The sequence below is a fragment of the Cucurbita moschata genome, unplaced genomic scaffold (genome assembly GCF_002738365.1).
Source record: "Cucurbita moschata cultivar Rifu unplaced genomic scaffold, Cmos_1.0 Cmo_Scf00026, whole genome shotgun sequence".
NCBI classification, from domain to species: domain Eukaryota; kingdom Viridiplantae; phylum Streptophyta; class Magnoliopsida; order Cucurbitales; family Cucurbitaceae; genus Cucurbita; species Cucurbita moschata.
Genome location: NW_019268542.1, coordinates 1,529,416 through 1,534,859, shown reverse-complemented (window position 1 = coordinate 1,534,859; position 5,444 = coordinate 1,529,416).

Sequence of the window (5,444 nt, the reverse complement as noted above, 5' to 3'; positions counted from 1 at the left end):
AAAAAAAAGGGAGATTAAGGATATCACACTCTTTCTTGATATGCTAGGGTATCACACTCAGTAAGCAACCTAGTTGTAGGCTCTTAATCGAGTCCTTGATATGTTAGGGTATCACACTCTTTCTTGTCTTGTTTTTGTTCTTGTTCTTGTTATAAATACTTAGGCCCCTTAGTTCTTGTTCTTGACTTGGGGTTCTTATCATGATCTATTCTGAGGACCTTGGTCGTTGGATTCTGAAACCTTGGCTATCCTTTAAGGGCCTTAGTACTATGATTTTTTGTTCTTGTCCTTAGAACTAATATCTTGATCCATGTCTAGTCCTTCATATTTCTCTGGTTCTTGGTACTTTCTAGGTTCTTGTTATGTTATTGGTTCTTTTCCCAAGACCCTCCTCCTAGGATTTACTACACAAGCCATGCACCTGACAACTTGTGCACAAGGCTTCATGTGTTCACGGCGACACAGTCTTAACCTATGTCCAAGGCTTTATGCATTCCAAGCGACGTAGTCTGAACCCGCATCTTAGGGATTTCCCTTCGATACGGTCTGAAAATCTATACCCAAGGCTTCATGCATTCCAAGCGGCATAGTTTGAAAACCTACATCCAAGGCTTCTTACGTTCCAAGCGATGTAGTCTAATCCTGCATAAAGGGCTTGCCCTATGATATAGTCTAAATACCTAGGCTTGCCCTATGATACAGTCTAAATACCTACGCTCAAGGGTTCATGCGTTCCAAGCAGCGTAGTCTAAGTCATGAGCATGTTGTATCGTGAGGTCTTAGGAGGTTCTTGATTCTTGGCTAAGGTACTTACTCTCTTCTTATTCCATCGTGGCCCAAGACTACTCCCGATGATAGACCATAAAGGTCATGTGGTCGGTGCATACATGAACATGACATCCTGCAAATTTTTGGGTACCCATAACATGGTGCAGGACATCTCATCTAGACGTGGGAAATTAAGCCAAACATGACATCCTGTAAAGGAAACATGGTGTAAGGCATCCCATCTAGAAGAGGAAAACTTGGGCCTCTAAAAGCACCCCGTGGTCAGAGATCATGGCTCACTTTGGACATGATTAGAGTATTACCTATCAGTCTTGAGTTTCTGAGTCTTAGGACTTTGACTCCTTGTCCTTAAGTGGTACCTAGCATTCTTTTTACTTTGATAGTTGTAGAGCTTGTATGGTATTGTTCTTAGTTCTCAATCTTGTAGGTTTCTAAGATTCTTGATTCCTTGAGGTATGAGTTGTAACCAGCGTTCCTAATCATATGAACCCATCATAATAACTAGCATGAGTTATTATAGAAAGTCATAGATTCATAGTGATATCCTTAGAGTGTTCTAGAAGGGTCTTGAGTCTTGAGTTTTTTCCTTTAGGCATTTCTTGAGTCATAGCTTGGTTTAGGTTTCAGACTTGGTCCAATCAACTTAAAATCTCAAACATATCTACATGTCCTTCAGCATAAACCTTTTAAAAAGTAGCAAATCATTTGGAGTACGTATAGACCTTGAATTATCATGAATAGTCCTAGTGGAATTTTGGTCATTTTACCTCTAATTCTTGGTTTTGCTACTTAACGTGTCCCAATGGCTTCCAAACTTCACCACATCATGAAAAATCATAAAATAAGATCTACTTCAGAGTTTCATAGCATTTGGAGGTCATCTAAGTCATGAACGGTAGGTAAATATCCTTAGGGGCATTATGGTCATTGTGTACTATTTCTTGGTTTACCTACTTATCCTTATCCATTGACCATCAAAATTTCATATACAACCTCAACCTGCTGAAACATGCTTAGAATTAAATATTTCATAGGCAGCGAAGTTCATCTAGTGGGTTATTTTGACGTTACCTAAATCTCGAGCAATTTGATCTGTTTAGGGCCTTAACTCACGGTTCTTTGAGATTTTATTTCGTTTTTATCCTTAATTCATAGTTTTTTTAGGGTTCATATGGAAATCCAAGTGATTTCTACAAGTATTTCTTAAAAAAAGTCCAAGATGGCTACTTACCTCGTTGTCGACGTTCAGGACTTTCGTTCATGAACTTCCGGTATCTGAATTACCTCAGAGTTTCTTCCACAAACTCGAGCATCAATCCACAAAAAAGTTCATGGTGGGATGTAATCGAGCATAGTGATGTTGAAGAATGTAAGGATAGGATGACTCTTGCTACCATCAACCAAGCAGTCTCGAAGGACGTCCTTCTCATGTTGGTTGAGAAGGACTCGACTAAGGCAGCGTGGGAGACGCTGCAAATAATGCATGTGGGTGTTGAACGTGTCAAGGAAGCACAGGTGCAGATCTTGAAGAGTGAGCTCGAGGCTATCTACATGAAGGACGGTGAGTCAATAGACGAGTTTTCCATAAAGTTGACAACGATCGTCAGTGGCATCCATTCATTAGACGACGTGGTGGGGGAGATCTTCGTCATCAAGAAATTCCTTCGAGCTGTTCCCCCAAGATTCATGTAGATTGTTAAGTCCATCGAGAAGTTTCGTGACCTCAAGAACATGTTGGTTGAAGAGGTCATTGGTCGTCTTAAGGTCCAGATGGAGACTTTGTTCCAACAAAAACAAAGAGGAGGAGAAATACCACTTACTCACAAATGAGGAGTGATTCGCACGAACGAAAAAGAAAGATGTAGATGACTCTTCTTTTTTAGGTACGAGGGGACGTGGAAGCCATACCAAGGAAAACAGAGATTATGGAGGTGGTCGCAGACATGACCGTGGACGTAGTGGTAGAGGAGGTCGTGACAATACCTTACAAATCCATTACAATGCCAACACCTGAAAGGACAAGAGTATGATCAAGTGTTACTCCTATGGAAAATACGGGCATTATGTGACAGAGTGGTACAACAAGAAGCACGATGTGGAGGCAAACTACATGTTGACAGATGATGAAAAGCCCAGATTGATGTTGGCCGAGAAAATGTCCAAACTGTTGATGCTCAATGAAGAGAAGGTTATGGCGAACCCCTTCATAGATGGAGAAGACTAAGTCGAGACCAATATGTGATACCTAGACAACGAAGAGAGCAACCACTTGACCAGAGATCGAGAAAAATTCAAGGAGCTTGATGAGAAGTTCATTGAAAATGTGAAGCTTTGTGACAGACCAATTGTATCAATCCAACAAAGGATCTAACTTGTTCTAATGTAAGAACGACAATCAACATCTATTGACCAATGTGTATTACATCCCAAGTTTAAAGAAAAATATTATTAGCCTTGGTCAAATGACAGAAGAAGATTGTAGAGTGGAGATTGTCGGCCCATTCCTCAACAATGCTTGTCTTCACTATGACACATGTATGTGCCACAATGTGGCTCGCTTAGGCCACAGGGCCGAGGGGTTGTGGAGAACTGGTACCATTCCTTCCCCTATAGTACATTTTGAGCATATCCAATCTTTCTCGAGTAGACGTCATTTTGGCGAGCAGTTAGACGTCTCCGTGCAGCGTTCGTTGATTATCCGATTGACACCAAATTTGGTGAGCTTTCATCTTTCATATAAACGAACTTAACTACCAAGTAGCATGTTAAAAATCATATCAAAATCCTTACTTCAAAGGTTATAGCCTTGGGCCCTACTTGGCCCTCTTGGAACTTGTCTTCGAAACTCGTTTCTTCTTTCTCTCAAACTAGTGTATTTATGACTTTGCTCTATTTTCCAACTCTTCACAATCATTTTAAGCCTAAATGGTGGGGCTATATTTTCCAAATACAGAAATCAATTTATAGATATGAAAATAAAATGAAATCATTACCTGCTAGCTAACCAAGTTACTTAATTAAGGTAGATCTGCTAGATTTATGCCTAATTTTGTAGGACCTCTACTTAGACACACAATCAAGCACAACCCCTTCATTTTAGGGTGAGTCTGGTATAAAGACATGTGTCAGATATGTTTACATCCAGACATGTTCCGTTGGGAGCTACATCCTTTAGAAAAATGAACATCTAGATCACTCTTTGTAATTATAGAAACAAGGTAATTTAGGTTTAGCTACCTAACATCTATGTAATTAATAGTTGTATGTGTCTAGCAAGATTTATTTGGAAAAACGTCATTATTCTTTTTGTAAGTTATTAGCATGCGTTACATTAATTTTTTTTTTAACAATCGAAGGTTGAAATAACTCAACTAGTAAGAGTATGTGGCTATGTATGGTTAATCTAGCCCATAAATCTAAGTCTCTTCACTACTGTCCGATTAGGGATTCTTCTAGGTGCACTCTTCAGGGGTTCTCTTCTCCTAGGTGCACTTTCGACTAATTTCTAATCTCTTTATTTCATAAAAGGGATTAGAAGGTTGACCTACAAGTAAGCTTGAAAAAAGCACATTCGAGAAATTTAACTATGATACCACTACACTAGATGTGCACATCCTAGGGAAGTACTCTGTCTTTGAGTTGGACCATAAAGTTAACCAATCTTGGTCAATCTAGCCTGCCTCTTCACTAGGAGACACCCCCACCATTAGGGGTTTTGTAGGTGCACTTTTCTTGAAAAATGCACATTCAGGAAATCAAACCCCGAGGGTACTATGATACCACTACACTAAATATGCACATCTTGGAGGGAGATTGACATTCGGGGAATCAAACCCCGGTCAGTACTGTGGGAGGGTACTATGATACCACTACACTAAATGTGCACGCCTACTTTGTCTTTTAATTGGACCATAAAGTTTTAGCCAATTCTATGGCTTGGTCAATGTAGCACGCCTCTTTACTACTATTACGAGGTAAGACACCCACAGGGATTTCTTCTAGGTGCACTTTTCTACTAATTTCTAATCTCTTTATCTTGACCAACCATAAAGTTTTAGCCAATTCTATGGCTTGGTCAATGTAGCACGCCTCTTTACTATTATTACGAGGTAAGACACCCACTAGGGATTTCTTCTAGGTGCACTTTTATACTAATTTCTAATCTCTTTATATTGACCAACAAGTAAGCTTGAAAAATGCACATCTAGGGAATCGAACCCCGATCAACACCATAGGAGGGTACCATGATAGCACTACACTAGTTGTGTTTAGTTTGACCATAAAGTTAGCAATTCTATGTCTTGGATAATCTAGCCCATAAATATAAGTCTCTTCACTATTGTCCCTTCAAGGTGCACTTATAGCCACTTATTTCGAATCACTTTAGTTCATAAAAGTCATTAGACAACATAAAAATATTAGTAGATGATGTCAATCACTTATATATCTCTATAATGCTGGCTATGGGGTTCAAACCCATGCGCAACTTGTGTGCAGAAGATCTTAAGTCTTCACTCTTAATCTCTCGGGCAAACCAACTAATTCTGTTTACCAAAATTAAATTTAGCTAAACTAAATTTAAATTAATTAAATAAACATTGAAAATAAGTATGAATACTAAATTTGCTTTTGAGAAATATATTTGAGAAATATAT